The sequence below is a fragment of the Oxyura jamaicensis genome, chromosome 9, assembly GCF_011077185.1.
Source record: "Oxyura jamaicensis isolate SHBP4307 breed ruddy duck chromosome 9, BPBGC_Ojam_1.0, whole genome shotgun sequence".
Classification (NCBI taxonomy): Eukaryota; Metazoa; Chordata; class Aves; order Anseriformes; family Anatidae; genus Oxyura; species Oxyura jamaicensis.
The window spans coordinates 18,633,056-18,654,016 of NC_048901.1; the positions used below are offsets into that span (position 1 = coordinate 18,633,056).

General features: G+C 45.6%; 1 protein-coding gene and 1 long non-coding RNA gene across 8 annotated transcripts in view; both read right to left on the reverse strand.

Annotated features, from left to right (window-relative positions):
• Positions 1-20,701, reverse strand: part of LOC118171401 — a 36,204-nt gene extending 15,503 nt beyond the window's left edge. Inside the window, exons 1-2 of the long non-coding RNA XR_004753189.1 lie at positions 19,180-20,701; positions 14,702-14,708 (exon numbers count right to left, since the gene is read on the reverse strand). This is a non-coding gene — a long non-coding RNA (uncharacterized LOC118171401). The remainder of the gene's footprint in view (positions 1-14,701; positions 14,709-19,179) is intronic.
• KCNMB2 (potassium calcium-activated channel subfamily M regulatory beta subunit 2) overlaps positions 1-20,961 on the reverse strand; it is a 126,675-nt gene that overhangs the window by 59,767 nt on the left and 45,947 nt on the right. The window lies entirely within an intron of this gene.

A 20,961-nucleotide genomic window follows, 5' to 3' on the forward strand; every position in this document is an offset into this window, starting at 1 on the left:
AGATGAAACAACCCCAGAGTTATTTTGCGTTTTGCTCATCACCACTCAGCCTGGTGGATTCTTTTATTTAAATGTAACTCCTGCAGCATCTCAAATGGTAGCTGGAAAACTTTCCATGCAACTCCACCAGGTCACTTAGAAAAAGCATGTCCTGCCTGTCGTGTTTTGCTGAGGAAGTTGTGGTGGTGTTGTTCTCATGATGTAAGGCTGGCAAATACCACTTGCTAGGACTGATATTCACCTTTGCTTTTCGGTTTCCTCATACTCCAGGGCTGGAGTGTGGTGCAAGATCAGGAGCTGTGGGGTCTGCAGAGCACAAGAACTTCTGCATCACATTCACGTCCTCTTTGTTTCTGCATTTTGGTGGTTTTATATACATTCACTTGCCTGGGGACTTGTCATCTTATTTGTAATCTATTGTTTTAATTATTTTCCGTGAAGGTGCCCAAAGACCTTGGGGCATTGAGACACATACTTTATTTAATTCATTAATTATTCATTATTGCTAACTACTTGCTACAACATAGTCAGCTGCACCAACGTGTCTGGGTGAACCCTCTCCCGTGGTAGCAGGGTGGCTGCTTTATTAGACTGACTTTCCTTGGCTGGTGGTCAGACTACTAAAATAATTGGGATGGAAAATATTTCATGTGGTCAATACTTTTTTTTTTTTTTTTCCCCTTGATGTGAATCTAAAAACTGACCTAAAATTCATCAGATGGAATATAGGTTCCTTAATCAACATCTGGGGATCCCAATCTGTTGCTGATTTGTCCCAAAATTGCTAAGAGAAGGATTTACAATGTGAGTAAAAGGGCTTTAACTGCCTGACTGCTCCTCCTCATGAAATCTGTGTCCTCCTCTCTCCGCTGTTTCAACCAGGTCTGAAACTCCTCCAGTTACCTCTGCAGTTCAGTGCACTGGTGGTGTTCTTCCCTGCATTTTACTTTAATCACAGAAATAAACACAGAGATGTTAAAAATAGAAATAACCCTGAGCTGAAATAATTTCCCCTTCCTAACTGACTGCTTCGTGCACCAGGATACAGTCACATTTTGTCTGCAATCGAGACCGGTGCTACAGAGCTAATTTCATTGATGGTCGTTTTGGAGAGATACGTGGTCTCAGTTCTTTATGTGTTTTACTCATTGCTTGTCCCTCTGCAATCTGATTTCCACCATTTCCCTGCACTGATTGCTATAAAAGACAGGCCTGCCATGAACCTGCAGATGCCATCCCAACTGATTTCCATGGCAGAAGTGTGTTCCTGGCCAAAGTGCAGTGACGTTAGCCTGCCTTCCTCCCTAACACTGCAGTTCATCACACTCCTCAGAATCAAGGGGTATATTGAGTTTTAAATGTGTTTTTAGTGTGTGGTAGAGGCCTGGGCTTTGTCTCAGGAGGGAGCTGTGGACCTCTTGCCAGCCCCCTTGTAGCACTCGTGGTTGTAGGTCAAGCCAGATGCCACCACTTGTGGCTCCCCATGCAGATGCTGCTGGAGGACACCTTGCTTTCAGAGCTGGTTAAATACAGCTCTGATGAGCAACAGCTTTAAACAAGGTCCTTTGGAACCTCAGGGAAACTTTAACAGGCTGTGTGAAATTTGTTTTGGGGTTTGGTTCAAAATAACTAATAATTGCTGAACATTTTATGTTTGGCAGGAGGGGAAAAGCTCTTAATTAGTTAATTGATTAGTAATGGGTCAGAGAGAGGTTGAAATTTCTCAGGTGGACTGATGAGACTAGAATTTTTCCAGGGATGGGAGGACAGGATTGTAGGTGGAGGAGAGCTGTGTGAAATATCTAGTGACATCATTTTGTCCTCCCAAAAGATCATCTTTTCAGAGATAGCTCCAGCACCTGAACTGCTGTGTGTGCCTCTGGAAATAAAGCTTCCCTGCACAGGAAAATAGAGACAGGCTGCTGGGCATCGTTGTGATGAGCAGGTCTCATGGGACCGATGGGAGAATTTTTTTAGTGTGTTGAGGATGTTTCTGGGAGCTCTGAGACTGAGAGAAAATCCTCTTTGGCTTCATGGTCTCATCAAAAAATCCCCCTGGGAGTCTCTGGTCACCATGACTGTCTGTTCAAGAGATTTCTGCATCTGCTTGATTAGCATGTTGGATTGCACCAGTAATCAAGGAAATTAAGTCTTTAGTGCTATGGACAGATTTTCTGACAGTCCTGGAGAGGGCTGGGAGGAAGCTTGGGTGAAAGATCCCAGTACTGGAAGGGTAAATCAAGCACTTGGCATTGTCCTCAGCTGTTTAATAGAAGACAGCTCAATCTCTGGTGCGATCAATCCCTATAGATTGAGCCCATGGCTATTATCAACTTTTCCTATGTCCTTGCTGCTTGTAATTTTAACTCCAACTCTCAATTATTTTAAATGAAAGGCAGAGAAGTGCTGTAGAAAAAGGAAACAGTGCTTCCCCAACATGTTTTTTGAGCACACCTTTCTCTGCATGAAGCTTAACTTCTGCCCGTTGCCTGCACGGGTTGGTACCTTGCATTTATACCTCTCTTGGCGCCTCGTTGCTCTTGTTGAGCAGTCCCAGCGCAATACAGCCAGGAGTACCTGTCTGTGCCCCTCAGTAGTTACACACCCGTGTTGTAAAGACTTTAAAGAAAATGCTCTTGGGAGAGCACAGCCCATTGCACGCAGCTGTGAGTCTCTAGCAGGATTGCATACATTAAATGTTTAGCATCTTAGGTGTTTTGCAGTATAATTTTCCCTCTGTTGCTCTCTCTGCAACTCCCACTGCTCCTCCTGCTCCTGGAGTTGTGTGAAAGCAGGACTCGGGTATTTTCATTGCCCCTTGCTGATCTGTCTGGAGATGTCTAGCAAGCAAGGCAGGAAAATGCTGTAAAAGTGACCGTCAGTGCCTTTGAACTTGCCAGCACCTTCAGTGCCACACTCTGAGAGGACCCCAATGGCCTGCATTGGTGAGCAGCCAGTGCCGCCGGCTGAGTGCTGCTGGTAGGAGCTGGGCTGAGGAATGGCAGAAACAGCCTGGCCAACCTGAGCTCCACACTTGGCTGCAGGCACACAGCGACTATTTTTAGCTTTCACATGCTCCCCGGCACCGAGGTGTTAATTTTGCAGCACCCCGGTCTGCGGCCTACAACTGTCTGTCTCGCGCAGCCCTGCTGTCCTCGTCGCGTCAGGCCCGGGCATGAAGCCAATGACTGGAGGCACTGGATATGGCAGCAACAGGAGCATCCCATGCCAAAACCACCTCCTAGGCCTGGGTTAATAGAAAACAGCTCAAATGCTTGCTCAATTTGAGAAAAGAAATGTCAACACGTCCTGGCTACCAAAGGCCTTAGCGCATAACTGTGTAGAGACTAAAATTGTGCAGAAAGTGATAAACTCAGAGTGTCTCAGCATTTATGGGAATGAATACCCCATACATTATCATCTGATGTTATTGTATAAATTACCACCTTCTCTATACCTCTCAGCTGTCCTATAGCCCTTCCTAACTCTGCTGCTCCTGGCTGTGCAAGGAGCACTGAGGAAGCCGGTACTTCACACCATGCCTCACACAACGGAAGCACAACATTATTCTGACAGCCGTTCTGCTTGGGGCCCTGGTGCCTGGAGCACATCCAAAGCCATCTGCCCCACACCTGTGAGACAAGCAGAGCTAGTCTGACACTGCATCTGCCTGCTCTGTCCAGTGCTCCTCGGAAACACAGCAGTGGCTCAGACTGACATCTGTAGAAGCTGGATTTCACAAGGCTTGGTGCCATGTACACGTCAGTCCGTGCACAAAGGAGAGAGAAACACAAGTGTGAAAGGATCCTACCTTTGATGCACAGTTGCCATAGTGAAAGCAAACTTCTTCAGCGCAAAGGGTGCGACAAGGTAAAAGTTTGCTCTTAAAGCAAGTGGGTTGATTATGTGGAAATAATGGAGGGAAGAGCCGCAGGGAAGGAAAACAATCCTTCAGAAATTTCGTCATGGAACATGTAGGACAAAGGAGTCATTGAAAGAGGCTTTAACACATCACAGAGATGGTGCTTTCAATAGGTCTTGCCCAAGCTTAAAACCATACGCTTTCAAGCAGAATGTGCTAATGGTGAAGATGGGGCATCATCAGCAGAAATGCTGAAAAACAGAATTTCTCTCCAAATCCTCCCTGTCTTAGACTGTCAAGAACACATATATGTGTATACAGTATGTGTTCAACACCAGAAGTATCAGCAGAAAGACTTCACCAATTAATAAACTTTGGAGACAGAAACTTGAAGGTATAACATGCAAGCAAATTCTCTTTGCTGCCTGTTGCAGTCTCCTAACGAGCAAAACCAGGAACAGAAAGCTAACAGCTTTTTGCCAGCAGGTCATCTTCAAATGTGTAATTGGTACCAAACTGTGATGCTACCAAAGCTAACAAAAATTGTAACTGATGATCAGAAAACAGCATTTTCTGAACACACAGAGAGAAGTTTTTCTCCCTGTTTTTATAGACCCTGTTAAGTTAATTTAGCTGACCCTGTGGGGAAGGGATAAGTGCTACAGCAGCTTACAACTATCCTGCTCCTTAAGTGCCTGCAGCTGCTCCCCACAGTCCCCTCCTGTCACTCCATCAGAGCTGTTTTGATCCCCGGCATATTTTGCCCCCCCACTTTTCCCCCTCTTATATTAAGGCATTTTAAATCTCTCTATTTGCCACAATATGCAGGTGGAGCCATCTGCCTCTGACCTGTGGGAACCAGTCTGTGAGGATCATGTGCCCTGGCTATGATCACAAGATCTTTTTATGCAGTGCAGGGCAGATCCTGGGGCTTTTACTCAGATTTTCTTGACTGTTATTTTAAGCCAAAGATCTCCTTTAGACAAACTGTCTGGACTTATGGCTGAACTAAAGTTTATGCCGTTCTCCCAGCAACCATCTAATTTCCAGGTCTCCACATCTCACCTTCTTTTGCCTCGGACCAGCTCAGAGCAGGCCAAGGTGCGACGCTGTGATTTGACCCAACTCTGACTGAAGTCAATGCAACTTTTCCCTCTTTCTTCCCATTCATTTAACATCCATCAGGGTAGGGTTTTACAAATGGGGACAACGTTTGCAGTAGTGCTATAGAGTGGTAAATAAACACCAATGACCACAATACCCATAGAAAAGAGATTTGTCCCTCTGAGATCGCTGTGCAGGGCAAAGGTAGTCAGAACATGTTGAAAAGACACCAAAAGTAGGGACCCAGAGGTAAGAACAATAAGCAAGAAAGTCTGCTCCACATATACATGGGAAGTTTTTGACCCAAACCAACATGTGGTTTACATAATGGAAATTATTTAACAAAACAGTTTCTGGGGATTTTTAACTGGTACGGATGAAAGGCGCTCATCCTTCCCTCCCTGCTGTTTGTCAGTCTCCAGCTTCTCACCTCATGGTGGCACAACTCCAAAGTGGGCTTTTATCTGAGGAAATGAAATTTAGCAAAAAGAAATATTATTTATAAAAGCAATCTGCTCCCTGAGAGTGGGGTGGGAAACATTACAGCTGCAGTATTTAATATAATTTAAAAGCTGATTACCCCACATGTGGAATAACTGCTTTTCATAAGGCTTTCTACTATGTATGGTACGCACCCTGATTTGTATTAACGGCTCCTAAGGAGCCATCATAGTTTATCAAGAAAGTAATATGCATTTTAAAAGCACTCAAATAGAGATTTACATGATAAACCTTAATGACTCCAAAATGCATTATTAGCTATCGTACACTCCCAGAAGCAGTCGCTCACTTCTGGCAAATTAGATAATTCAAGAAGCCCGTAGAAAACTTCAGCCCGGAATGAAGCTGTTGCTCAGCCACTCGCTGGGATTTATTTCATGCATAAAGGGGCATTTTCCACCTCTGCCTTGTTATGGAAAGCAGCAATTTTGTGGACAGGAACATTGGTATGATCTCTTCTAAAGAAAACACACCGTTAAATGTTAAACCTCATTATTTATTTTTAAATGGTCTTAAATTTCTGGCAATATTTCCTTGCAATTGTCCTGTCAGCCTGATGCTAAGAAAGATATCAGTATAAACTGGTTTCGTGATATCTGTGAAATATTGCTGGAAGATAACAACATTGCTGAGATGATGTTTTTAAATCATGCCAAAAGCCAGCCGGTAAATTAAGTGATAGCTTCCTAAGGCCAATGGAAAAATTGAAGAACTGGGGCTAGAAACTGCATTTCCCTCAGCAAGATGAGATCAAAGCAACTGTGAAAATGAAAATTCAATGGCTCTTAATTGTGCTGAAGATTAGGACCCCCATGATACAAAGACTTGCATGGAAGAAAAGAAAATACATCCTAGGAAAAAACTGCGTGCTCCAAGTAAAAGGATTAACTGACCTTTCTGTGTCCTAGTCCTGATAGTTTGACTTTAAATGTACTTCTTAGTGAGACTAGCTATGTCTTTAACAGTGAATGGTGATTTACGTTTTTTACCACTGAATTCCAAACTGACATTTTCATGCTGTCAGTTCTCCATTTTTCAGCTATTCCATATTTGCAATTATTCTTATGGGAAGATAACGGTGGAGCACAGCCCGCTGGTGTGCTTGCTTCATGTCTGCCTCTGCATGGGTGAGGAGACACGGTCAGCCCAAAAAGGGAGGAGAGTGCTCAGGGCCTAGCTCATCATGTCCATCACCACGCAGTCAGTGCACTGCCTAGCTGCTCCTAGAAAATATGTCGCTGGCTACATTAAAAACAAACAAACACAAAACAAAACAAACAAACAACAACAAAAAAAAACCCACAATATTTTCTCCTCTGTTGTTCTTTGGAAAACTGTGAAAATAGTGATTTTTTTTTTTTTAATTATTGCTATTATTTGTTATTGCTTAGACTTGCTTCTCCTGTGTCCTTGTGCTCCTGTGTACTTTCTTCAAAGGACAGCTTTCTGGAGCAGAGCTTTGGGGGGCTGTGGACATTTGCTTATTCCACTGCTGTCTAGGGAGAATTAGTGAGAGCAGAAGACCAGGTTTCAAGTGCACTGAACTTTTTGGATACTTAAATGCCAGAGGGGTGTAATCAGCTGGAGCAGATTCAGATGGCTAACAGCTGGTGACGCAAATTGGTCTGGAATATTGTAAGTCTTTACCTTATCTTGAGTGGCACTGTCAGCATCTGCTCACCTTTGCAGGGCACATGCTACAGAAGATTGCAGGTTGCTGCTGTCAGGGGAAGGATGTAATGAGGGAAACAGGACTGAAGGGGGGAAGGAGGCTTTTACCAAACTGACCTGTACCATACCTGCACCTCAGCCACACAGGGCAGAGCAGAAAAGGGCCAGTGAGTGTGAATTATGGCTGAGCAGGGCAAAGCAGGAGCAGTCCCACGCTGGCAGACGGGGCTGGTTGCATGGGAGCGACGTGCTGCAAGTACCTGGCAGTAGGTGCAGGGCTTGCGTTACCCAGAACTCATTATCCACCGGACTGCAGAATAATTATTACAGCAAAATCCCATAGAGCTGGTTAGTGCAGAAGCAAAGAGCACTGGGGGTGGCCTTGATGGACTGTCCTTGCAGTCCGCAACCTGGCTCAGGAAGCGCTCCCCACTGCATCTGCCATGGGGCCAGAGAATTAAAAGGAGGAATGAAAATACACCAAGTGTAGCCAGGCTGAGCAAGCATCACCAGCTGGGTGAGAAGCCAGCAGGAAAACACTCTCTTGGCTAGCTCCCACCTTGATGGTCCTCTGAGCTGTTGTGGTTTTTAAATGCTTTTTTAAAGGGAAAAATGCAGCCGGGATTGGATAGCAGGAAAACCAGAATAGACTTATTTTACCTTGGTGCTGCAGCATCACTGCAAGCATGTTTAAATAACATCTCCCAGAGCATGAGCTGAGACAGGGAGCCGCAGTGAGTGTGTTCAGAGGTGGGATGTTTGGGTATTTGCGTGGAATCCTTGCTGTTTTTAAAGTGCTTTGCAGTGTGGGCTGAAGGAGCAGGGTTATGTGGCTGCCTGTAAGGAAACGGTTTATGCTGTTTTTGTTCAAAAAAAAAAAAAAAAAAAAAAAAAAGAGGCAACTTTGGGGGCTTTGCATTTGTTGTGCAGGTGGTGATACCTGAGCTACTGCCTCTGGATCTACCTGGGCTGCATTTAGGCCATGCATGAGGCAGGAGCCCTGGCTCATCCCCAGCTGCCCCAAGCTCATTACCTGTTTGTAGAAAGGCTAAATGTCCGTGAATGCAGGAAAATCTGAAAAACTGGGCTGCCTCCAAGTGAGCCGCAGCTGCCTTTTGTGTAAATGAGACACGGCTTGGTCTCGTGTTGGGGTTGGAAAGGAGGAGGTTTGGAAGAGCTGCACTGTCTGAGGTCTGGGCAATGTGAGCAGGAACTGGGCTCACTTTCCCTTTGGTGGGGCTGCCCCGAGAAAGCACTGTCCTGCCTCTGTCCATGCCTCATTGTAATCTTGTCTGAGATCCCACTGGTTTGATAAGCTCTGTAAATAAGCATTTAAAAATCATGTTATTTCCATGTAGGCTTATTTTCCCAGAGTTCCTTCAGCTGCCTCACTCTGTTGATCCCAGCTTTGAGCACTATGTGAGTTTCTGGTGGGTGTAATTGGAAAAACAAACCTTGAAAAGGGACCGTAAAAGCGTTCCTGTAAGAACACAAGAAGTTTTCCTTTCCCTCCTACCCCAAAGCCAGACTTTTATTTTGGGGCTTGAATTTTAGGTGTGTTTGGTATCTGTTGACACCAAACGTAGGGCTTAGTTGTGAGAGAATAAAAGGAAATCTGGCTTTATTTATTCTCCTTCCCATTTAAGTGATCACAGACGCAGTGGCCATAGCACAACGGCTCAGACGTGCTCATTTCACCTTAGGTGTTTACTTATGCCAGCCTAAGTCAGACTTTGAAATGAATTTTCTGCAAATTTGTTTGTATGAAGTTTGGCACGAAGCAAATTTGAAACTTGGCACGGCAGTGGCGAAGGGGAAGCCATTCAGAAATGCAGAGCGAGGAGCCTGGCAGCGTTTCAGCGCTATTTACCTTCAGCTAGAAACCTCACTTGTAAATATGGGAGCTCGTCAAAACATGCCGTGCTCCTCTCCTCCTTCACTAACCTGGTACTTGTCAGTAACTACCAGGCTGATGGGCTTGTGATATCCCCTAATGTCTGTCACACACAAAAAAATGTGCTAATTAAGTAGGTAAGCGACTGGCTTGGTGTGGGAGTGCAATTCCTGAGGTAGAGTGACCATTTCTGTGGGTTATGTGAATGCTTTGAGGAATAATATTTAGCACTAATAAATTAGATTTTGGAGCAGCCATAAGAATTCATGCTTCAGGGCTTACTCTCTGTCAGGACGAGACCTTCATTGGCATAGATCATCCATAGATCAATTAAGGAATTTCTGGGTCTTCCCTTGGGAGCCTGCTGCTGGCTGGCTTTGGGGACAGGGTTGTCCCCAGGCAGAGGTGGCAGCTCTCACGCCAGGCTTGCTGACCAGGGGTAGGACATAAAGGGGCACAATTCCACCAGTGCCGGCATAGGGGATATTGAATGGGGTTAACCATTGTGCTGGGGGATTGACTGATGACTTTGGTTTAGGCTTCCCGTGTGTTTTTGGACAAAGCACATAATTTTCTGTGCCTCTGCTTATCTGCTTTCACATAAGAAAATACCACTTTCCCCTGCCTTTTCAGTCCAAACACGATCTCTCTGCTGGGTAGGAATCCGCTCTTGCTATGGGGTTGTACAGCAAGTGCCTGGTACTATACAATTGTGGAGCACTGACTGAATTTGAGCATTTTGATTTTTAGCTGTGATGCCTTTGCCACTCTTGGTGATAAGGATGACAGCTGCAGCTTTGCATTTTCTGAAGTTTATTGGTTTTCACATTTGTTTTTATGTTTCATTTTCTTGCGGTAAAAGCTACTTTTCACGCATAATAGCCTGTTTATTTGATTTTTAAATTGTGAGGCTGGCAAGTAAAGACAGCCAGGAGTTAGCAGAAGGTGAAGTAATTTCACAATATCACTAGAATCTGAATGAAGAAATCAGGGTTAATTTATGATAAAATGCTTTCTTTGCAACACATGTTTTCTCCTATTCATCCAAATTTAGTGAAAAAGATAGCACGGAGCAAGACATGTCTGAAATCTCTGGAGCTGGGAAGGTGCTGTCATATATAATTTGTAACTGTTTTCTCATGTCTGGAAATAAGTTAGAGATGAAAAAGATGAGTTAGAGAGGAGAGGAACTCTCTTTGGATCAGCAATGTTTCATAGTTATGTGCATGTGAAAGCCAGAAATATCACACATAATATTACACATGAGAGGGAATGGAAAAAAATACTGTCCTGGGAAATGTGTATCTGAGAATCTGAGCAGCAGATACTGCTTTAGAAAGGGCAGATGTGCTTCTGTAGTTACTATGAAACCTCATGAATGAAAATGTTCTTCTGGATTTATGATATTATACAGTGCAATTCAATGGCAGGCAACAGGCTCTTTCGGAGAAGAGCTGATGGCCCGGTTCCAGGGATGCTGTAAATACAAACAGAAAACAGGAAAAATAGTCGGACTGAAAGAGCCAGAAAGCAGTGTGGTCGGTATTTACCCCTCCACCTTTCTCTTCCCCAGCCAGACCAGCACCGTTCTTCTCCTGCCCACCCCAGGGTATCAGCGGCCGCACAGCCAGCCTCAGCTAGCCACAAAATAAACATTCAGTTCCTGTGCGGTGGCAATTCATTTGCAGCTGCTGCTGTCCCAGTCTTTCATCACTCCCTGCGGCTCCCACCGAACAGTTCCGAAATACGAATGAGGCCATCCAGGAAAGCAAGGCAGCTGGGGAGAAGGTGTGTGCGTGTCTCGCTGCTGGGGTCCTTGCCCCATCCTTCCCCAAGGAAGGCCAAGGGAGCTCAGTGCTAGCTCCTCGGCTGCCCGCGATGCTGGGGGACCAGCAGCCTGACAGAGGAAAGGCCTGGGAAAGCTGGACAGAGGTTATTGCTTTTGTACATACAGTATGTTGTTCAGAGCCCATGTGGTTTTGCATGCGGCACGTTGCTGGGTTTGGGGAGCAAGGAGTGGCATGGCAAACACGGCCAGCTAAGTGCTGTCCTGCTCCATGCTCTGCCCTTCTGAGATCCTGCAACAAAACTTACATCCAGGTACAAAACTTGCACAGCAAATGTGTTTTGATTCCTCTTTCAAAGATGCGCTCGGAGCTGCCAGACTGCAGCGGATTTGACACAGAGGTGGGAGCGGCTGGGGTATTAGGGGTGACACCACTGCTGGCTGTCCTCCTGCGGGAGGGCTCCAGCTGCCTTGGGGACTGAACTCAGCCTGGGGTCCGGCTGTGGGTCACAACGTGGTGAGATGCTGATGGGCTCCAGCCCTGCTGGGATCATGTTCCAACAGGGTCCTCTCCATTCAGGACCCTCCCCAGGAGCTCTCTGCAAAGCCACGCAGCACGTTCAGGAGGGTGGCAGCAACAGGCTGCTGCCTCTGCTCCTGCTGCACAGGGAATCTCCACGGGGATCCGATGCCTCACGCTAGTGTCACGTTCGCGTGCTGCCTCTGAAGGGAGATAATTGATCTTTATGGCTGTGTGTTTGCCTACCACCTGGCACAACCTGAGGCTTTCAGCAGCTACCGTGTAACATGCATCAATAATAAATATGTCAATTAGATGCAGTTAGTTTGGTAACTACTTTGGGTCGTGCATCATGAATGGAGGTGTGCAAATATTGCCATAGGTTAGCTGGATGAACCAAATTCATGGGTGCTCATCCAGATCTCATAGCAGGGACTTGCTCCTACACCTCAGCTTGAACCAGCTAACAATCTGAGTGCTTCATCACACACACACACACAAAAATAACAACAACAACAAAGCAAAACAAAAACCACAGAGACTTTCAATGTTAAGTGCCACTGTTACAAACTTTCTAACCCGTAAGATGTGACACCTGTGAGTTGTTTTATGGGGGTATGCTGGAAATGAAAGACAAATAGCCTTGTTCTCTGTTTCCCGGGAAGTCTTGAGGAGCCCTTGATGCCAAGGTGCTTTGAAAATCCAGCCCTTAATTTTGGCAGCGCTCTTTGAAGACAAATTGTTGTTGTTGGTGGTGTTTTCAGCTTTTGGCAGGTCCCAGGTTTGTGATATTTTTTTTCTACCTCCCACCAGCCAACATAAGGCAGTACACAGCCATGTTGTAATGCAGAGAAGAAGGGCAAGCGGCTTTGTCAGACCTCTGATGAAACGTTCATATTTGATTTTGTCTCACCTTCAAGACAAGAATCAGGCTGCTTTTTGTCCAAACCAGTTTGTATACTTTTAGTTTACAACAGGGCTAGAAAAGGTCTTTATACCTGGTCTCTGGCTATCCTTGGCACTATGCTATATAATCCCTTCTATTGGGTATCAAACTCCATCATAAACTCTCCATCAGGTTTTTTGCCTCCATTATTGAAGGATACTTTTATACTCTGATCCCTCTAGGGTAAGGCAATTTTACACCTAATATGGTTTTCAAGGCAGAATGTATTAAGAAGGCAAGATTCAGCAATAACCTTTATTCTCTGATTGCCTTTATAAACTCCTAATGCCCCTTGGCACACTTAGCTTTTAATATCCCTGACATATGCACGGGAGAGGAAAGTTATCAGTGTGAAGAAATGCGAAAATCATTGAGGATGCTGTCACAGGTGACTATGATATTTATTCATGCACATCTAGGGGACTTCTAAGGCTTATAGTATGGCTTAATAGAAATTACAGGGTTTTGTGGATTTTTTTTAGCATTAACAGTTGTTAAATATGTGAAAGCTGGTGGAGGAACTTTGCAAAGACAAACGTATGAGCAGCATCACAGCTGGTGAAACTCATTGATGAATTCTAGTAAGACTGATTGGAAAGAATCGTTTCAACTTCTCGTGTGTTGGGGGAATTTAAATTAATTATGTTTTAACCAATTTGGAGACAGACCTGAGAATAAATCTGTGGAGCCCAACTGTAAGTGGCTGTTCGATAAGTGGGAGAGGAATAGAAAAGTAATCAACATTTTAGTTGTGTACAGAATGAAAAAGAAATCAACTGCTGAAAATATTATTACAGTGTCATTAGCATAAATCAATTGCATGCTCTACTCTCAGAATCTTTTTTCATTTCTGGTTATCCTATTTCATAAAGTCTCTAATAGATATAAAAAGAGCGCAGAGACTGGCAGTGAAAATGATCAGGGACACATGGAGATTTTTGCGTGAGGGGAGGCAATGAACTGGGACTGCTTAGAGTACAACAGCCCAGCAGATCCAAAGAGCATTTTGGGTGCAAAACAGGGTCCCTTGACAACCTTGCCTGCCTCCTTCCTAGCCCTTAGGGTCCTTAAACTCCATAAGTACATTGGGTTTTTAGTTTGAGGCCCCAGAGGCTTAGGGCTGTGTATGATTGCCAGCTGCTGCTCCCGAGGTGGGTCACAGAAAGGTCCTTCAGAAAAGTCCTGTGCTCCCAGAAAAGTCCCCCCTCCTGAGCCGTGGTGGAGGGGGCACTGCACGCTTTCCCTGCCAGCACGTGGCTCTGGCACCCAGTTCTGGGGAGCAGCCAGCACAACGCTGCTGGCTCTGAGGGATTTCCTCCTCCCTCCTGCCAGAGCCAACTGCTAAAACAAAACTGCTGGAAATTCTTGATCGTGCTAAAATATTTACCGCAGGATACACGCCCCTGGCTTGATAGGATTTATAAAAGTGGCCTAGAAATTTCTGTAGGTGAAGAGAACGTGTGTCAATTTTATGGAGTGAGCTGAATAGTTTGCATGTTATGGTGTCTTGTGCTTTAAGTCAAACACGTAGCTGCAGCAGGCTCGGGCAGGGCTCCCTCCTTGGCAGGGGACTCCGTAGCTGCCCAGCCAGAGGGCTTTGTGCCATCCCTGGGGGACAGAGCTGGGCTGGTGGGGACACGAGGCACCCCTAGGCACCAGGCACCCTGGGGGTCCCGTTGGCAGACTTGTGAGGGCATTTGCTAGAGGAAGGCAAGCTGTCTTCCTGGCCATTTCATTTGGGGTGGGCTCAGCCCCTTGCTTACATAGATATCCCTGAAAACCTCATCTTTCTGTCTCTCTCCTTGGCAAATGGAAGAGAGAAAAGCAGCATTTTTGAGATGTAAATAATGTTTAATGAGTGGGCCTTGGGGTTGTAAAGGAACTCGAGCACTTATGCTTAAATAATTTTGGTGGTTGATTTAGAGCCAAATCCTGCTGGCTTTACTGAGTCAATTAGCCTTATTATTGCCAGAGGGATACTCACACAATTAAGGTGAGCAGTGTTTGATCTTTATTATAGAAACCAGTTGTCTACACAGAAGCTGTTGACATATAGTGGTGCTAGGGCAGGACAACAATGGGCACGGAGAGAAATCCTCAACCCCAGATGGAAACCTGGTGTCTTTCAAAGAAGGGGGGTGGATAGATGGACCTCCTGCCTGATGCTGTTCTGAGTGGAAAGCCAAAATCAGAGAGCAAGAGGCGCATCCTCACATGGTACCCTGCAGGACTGCAACTGTTGTTGTTTCCACAGCTTCTTCAAAGGAGCGAACAGGCTAATTAGCTCTACAATTGCCATTTATCAAAAAGAGCATCTGAAGTCTTCCAGTGATATTTTTTTTTTCCTTTCTCCCTGATATTTCTAAGGCACCTATCAATGTGGTACATAAGTGCCATCTGGATAGCTGGCTAGTGACCAGCAGGCTATGATACGGGAGGCTTTGTAAAGACAGACAAACAGAACAGAGAGCAGAGTGAGCAGACAAACAGGCACATTTTAATGAAGGCTGAAGATGGTATAAATAAGATCAATGAAAACGAAGGCCAGAGAAACCCGTTTGTCCAAGATTTTCTCCTCCAAGAACAGGTGGAGCAAACAACACCTATCAGCCTCCCCAGGTATAATTAAATAGCCTGGGAAGTGTGTTTTGCGGAGCATTGCTGCATTGACTCCGGAGATGAACGTTCCTGAAAGAATGGAAGGCACAGCACTCATGGCACAGATGTGCTGGAGTTTTGTTAAGGAAGGGGACAGCTTTGAGGTCAAGCATCCTGATGGCCACACCTCACCCTGAATTCAAGAAAGTTTAGTTTCTATTTGGTTCATAAGAAACAAAGAAATTTTACAAAATGGGATTTATTTTTTTTTTTAATTAACACGAAGAGTTTATGAATATTCTGGTCCAAGGTTTTGTGTGAACAAATATGTCTACTTATCCAACTTCACTCGTGTCAGCAGAGTTTCCTCTGCGTGGTGGTACTGACCTGCATCTGGGTGCCATCTTTGTATGTGTGTGCAAAAAGCAATGCCTCAGCCTGGCAGAGTATCCCTGATAAGAAAGCTCCCATTGTCAATTATTTGGAGTTTTCTTTCAACCCCGACGCCTCTGGAGCTGAATGAGAACTTGTGGTGTTACAACAGAATCCTGCAAGTTCTGTTATGGCTTTTGACAGCCCGGGTCCCAGCAGGGAAAATCTTCTCACTTGAAATCTATCAGCTTCTTCGTCACACAGGAAAAATAGAAAAGAAACCCACTTAGCAACTCAAACCCGGTTTGAAAGGGGATCCTCTCTGCCTGAGCTGAGTTACTGCAGACATCTCTACATGACAAGCATATTCATTTACAGAACCATCTAAAGGATGGTGCACTTAACAAAGACATCCTGTTCACGGTTAATGCACCAGATAAATTGTTTTAAAATGCAGAGTTATTTTGTGAGTTCTTAGTGAATAAGCACATCCACATATGCATCTCTGAAGAGACTTTTAATTAATTGCTTTCAGTCTTTTTCTTTTTGTAAAATTAGAAAAATGATGGAATAGACTGGCTTTGGAATTTGGCTGAGGAAAGATTATACTAATCCACTCGAAATACGACTAAAACAGTAAGCAAGAAGAGATAAAAACAATTTTTCCAAAACTCGTTTACCTGTGACAAAATCCTTCCAAATCAGCTGAATACAAATTGCTGGTTCACCTTAATTAAACTCTACCAAAAAAGATGTTGCTGTGGACTTCTTGGGATATTTCACAACCAGAAAGTATGTCCCGTGTTGCTCTTTGCAAGAGGGGGAAATGCACTTTTCATGCAATTAGAGATTAGGAGAGCAGTAGAGCTTTCAAAGAGCAGCGTGTCAGCAAGATCAATGTCTTATGTGGTAGTAAATGAAGATGGAGAACTTCTCAGAAGTTTATGCTATGTCCTAATGCATCATTAGCATGGGTTTTCAAAAGCCAGAGGACTCATCTTCCCCAGATCCTGCAGTTAATAAATGCTATGGTTACAAATGAACTTCCTTTGTTCCCCTCCTGGATTACTGCTTCCTACGTCTTGAAGTATGTAAGCTTTGTTGAAGGAACTGAACGATGGCCTAGTTGCACTGATGTTTTCCACCTGGGCTCTCTGTCTGAAATGCTCATATTCTGGATCAGTAAACTTGACCAAATCGCAGCAGGTATCCTTACACCTGCTCTACAAGGACTGTTTTTCAATCCAAATCGATTCTTGCCCTATTGCCACAACAACAGCTCTGGAATTCAACAGAGAAGTTTAAAAATTGCTCCTCAATAGATAGATGGGCCACAGTGATCGGAGAGCAATGAGCACAGACAGGCTGGTGTCCTTTTTTGCCCTTCAGTTCTTCTATAGCTTGGGCTCTGCAACACGTTGCTGTGGCAATGTGGTTATTTGAAGCCTGTTTCTGCAGCAGCCTCACTGGGTCATTAGGACAGAGGAATTTAGGGGCGTTTAGCTAGAAAACGTGCCATGCCAGCACTGCCACTGCTCATTGCTCCCCACATCTTGCTTGCTCTGGTGCCATCTGATATCCTTCAGCCAGCTGAAACCAAAGCACAGTTTCCTGAAGGTTTGGTGAGCTGAACGAGCTCCCCAGAGAGCCAGGTGAAGATGCAGGAGGTGGTGGCTGGGTGGGAGCAGGGAGACAGCAGGAGAACAAGGGGTGATGCAAAGGCAACCCGGCTGCTTGGTCCCCTGGGCTGTGCTCCCCAAAACATGTACTCCTGAGGTCACCATCACTCTGTCTGGCAGCAGCACTGAGGAGCACACCCGCTCCTGTGGATGGAAAGGGACACAGGTCTCCAGAAGGATTTTATATTCCTTTGTTTCCTCTGACTTTGATTTAACCATGGCCTGTGATGCTTTAAGTACCAGATATTAATTAGAAGTGGTAAGGAGTGTGTCCCAAAGGGACCATGCTCCTGGTCTTCTCACCATTCCTAGTCTGACTTATTTCAAGTTAGTGCTCTGAAACATTATTTATTCACTCAGGAGCCTGACGTTTATAAGGCCCATCTAAATTTGCAAATAACTAATGGTTGTCAGTAAAGAGTACCACTCTGCTGAGGTGGAAAATAGCCTGCCTGCAAGTAAAGTACAGCCAAGTGTATTGAATGTTTCCTGCAGCACTTCTTGAAGACAGGCAATGTTATCTCATCCCTCCTTTGGTACCATGCCTCAGCGGGCACACAAGGGCAGCGCTGTCCGGAGGGCTCCTGCTGGGACAGTGACCTTGGGCAGATGAACCATGTCGGGCTTAAACAGAAGCTTTGGTCCCTCTGTGATCTCTGAGGCACTGACAGGGAAGTGGGGAAATGGGACAAATGCTCTTTTGTCTCCTCAGGCTTTCAAAACCCTTCTGGCGGTGGCTGATTTAGGACAAGGCGGTGGCACACAGAGTGGCAGGAACACTGAATTCAGGCAGAATCGCTGGGTGCCTGGGGGCGGCTGGGGAATGGGTCCTGGCTGCTCCATGCCCATCACGTCCACTGTCTGGGGACCCAATCATAGCCCTGTCGGTGGTTTGGAGTCACTTAGCATCACAGCTGGCTTGATATTTACCCCTCTCCCCTACGGACACCTGCCCCAGTGCCTTGTGACCTGCCAGCTCCTTGTGATGGGAGCTGTGGTGCAGGCCGGTGCCAAGGTTCAGCAGGCTTGGTGAGGTTTGGACCAGTTATGCTACGCCGAGGGTTACCTAAAGAGCTTGTGTATTTACTGGAGTAGTTCTGAAAGACTGCTGAGAGCCTCAGAGCTGCCAGGTCACTCCTGCAGAGCTCTAGAAGTGGCGGATAAGTAAACTGCGGGGACCCCCACGGTCACTAACAACCACCTTGCTGCCTCCAATCTTTCAAGGACCTTAGAAGATGCTGCAGCTCCGAGATGTTGCTGGGTGTCCCTGCAGAGCTTGCCAGTGGGAGCTCTTCCCTCTGCGGCTCTCTGCTCCTCACCAAGCATCCGAGGCAGCAAAGCATAGACCAGGGGGACAAACAGCAACATGGGCAGAAAAAGCTGGGATCTGGCTTTCTCTGTGTTTTCTCTTTAAACATGAATTACTGCTTGAAAAGTGGTCCATACAAAATCATCCCACCTGGAACAGGCAGAGGTGGGAGTTCACCACTGGCAATAGGACAGCTTTTTATTAAGAAAGCAAAAGTAGCATTAGAAGAAGGAGACCTAACAGCAGACTTAGCAGTATCCAGGGAGAGTCTTAAGATGGAATTTCATCCCAGGCTACATTGAATCAATTTTTGTCCTAGCAAAGATCCTCCGTGTTTGCTTTGATTTTGGCTCCTCTAATTCTTCCAGTTCCCTTGCTGTCCCCAAGCAGCATTAATCTGGCATTACATGTGCCCTGACAGAATACGAATGCATGGGTATTGCCCAGAGTGACCCTCGGTGTGTGAATTTCTTGCTGCGTGCAATTCAGATGCACTTCTACTTTCAGAATAAACAAGGATATCTAGGAACACTGGGGTTTAAAATCATTGAAAGGGCAAAAAGGGCCACCTGTTGGGGCTGTAACATTGCTGGTCGGCTCCATGAAGTCACAGCAACCCTGTTGATTCAGCACACACCTGATTTATTCTAGGTGAAGTGGGAAGTAGCTGGACGATACAATTACTCTGTAGGAGACCTGAGGTTTCCTATTTGACATAACGACAGTGCAAAAATAATTCAAAAGGGAAATATATTCCTGTTTTATAACCTTCTCCTCTTTATTTGTTTCTGAGTCAAAAGAACTTGGTGTTTTGACAGCTGATTTTTTTTCTCTCTGTGAAAAAACACTTGACAGAAATTATTCGCCCAACTGCTCTTCGCTGCTTTTAAGCCACACACCAGATGTTGGATAGTTTCCTTTCTGCCTGCTATCCCACAGCTCCCCCGTACCTCCCTGGCATGCCATCAGCCCCCGGCGTGACAAAGGCTAAACCGCGTCACCCCAGTACCCACAGCGAGCACCCGCATGGTGCCTGGAGGCCAGTGACAGCTCCAGGTCCTGCCCTCGACTGGGTCTGCTGAGGCCATAAACTTTGAGGATAATGACCCCAATTCACCAGATTCATGCTAAAAATTGTTTGGGCATATTTATTTGTTTGTGCTGCGTTAGTCCCCGTCTGGTAATGTTCGTGCCCGTGGGCAGCTGATCCCCCTTTGTCGGGGGCCACCTTGGTTTTCCTTCTTTCTGTGCTTTTCTCCTGCAGCCACTGCACCGCCACCGGTGCTCTCCTGCTGTCCTCCCTGATGGCTCTCCTCATGTCTTGCTACGTGCAAGACCCACAACAGGAGAAGCTACCATGGAAAATTCAGAAATTTCCACGCTGTCTTTTTTTCCTGTTGTTTTGGCTGCACAAACAGTTTCCGCAGGCGTCGTGGATTGATGTGCACGAGCTAGGGAGGCTGGGGGGCATGGCAAGCACTGCGAGAGACGGGCCCATGCCGTGCGCGATGGATGGTGCTGACTGTACGTCCTAACAGAGCTGCAAGAATTCAGACGTTTGCCATTAATATGTATATGAATCTGAAAGCTGTTTAACCCGGCTCTCACATCTGCCTGGTGGGAGCACTTCAGTGCTGATGTGTTGCTCGTGTGGCTGCTCGCAAGGCAGGAATTTTAAACCTGGCTGCTCAGATAGCGATGGCAATCCAGTGTGAAACTGTACACTCGGTGGTGGAATTTGCTATTCGCTTTGTGTGAGTTAGTTACACAAATCATCTAATCAGGGAACGCCACATGACTGAACTAGGCAACACAGCATGAATTTGCAAACATTTACCATTCCCAAAAGATCTGCGAGCCAAGTGTTATTCACTGAAGAAATTCCCAAATAATATATATAAAAAAAAAAAAATTAAAAAATTGCACGAGCTCTGCAGACAATTCATAAAGCAGAGGGGAAAGTGAGATTTGTGGCATCAAGTCCTCATTCAGCTTTTGAAGAAAAGGGGGAAATTGTTTCTCAGCACAGGGCATCAATCTGATGCAGCTTACTTCATTATCTGCTGAACATTGATGGAGCAAGGGGAGCGCTGAGAGATTGGGAGTCACTTCTGACAGGCTCCCAGACGAATGGATGTTTGCTGCTGGCAGAAGTTTTTCTAAGTGGCAAATTTGTCTGGGATAGTTCTGAAAGCACATTTAGTTTTGGATCGTGGGATTGCAATATGTCTTACTTACAGCCCCAAATGCCTGAAATATGAACCTACTCATGCTACAGAAGTTTGCTTTTTGTTTTCCCTTTTCTAGAACTCCACGCTCAGCCTCATTACCTGAGCAGCATTGTCTGTGTTTTCATTCCATGAAATGCTGCCCTCCCAGGTGACTGCCAAGCGGGGCTATCACCCTTCCCTGCCCCCTCTGCAAAGAGCCCAGGGTCTGCCCAGGTCCCCAGGAGCAGAGCAGGCGCAGCCTCCTGCACCCTGTGGTCTTACCCCGTCAGCCCCTTTCCTCCGTAAGGGCACCCACGTAAAATGAAGAATGGGAAGTAAAACAAAGTAAGGTTGCCTAAGCTTCTGGATAAAAGTGAGATGGAGAAGAAAAGCTAGGTGCTCGATTTCCGCATGCATCGCTCCTTTCTGACACAGGTTTAATATCTCTGCATAATATCTCCTTGATCCATCCTGCAAACCACTAGAAACATTTTCTTTGGAAGAAAGTT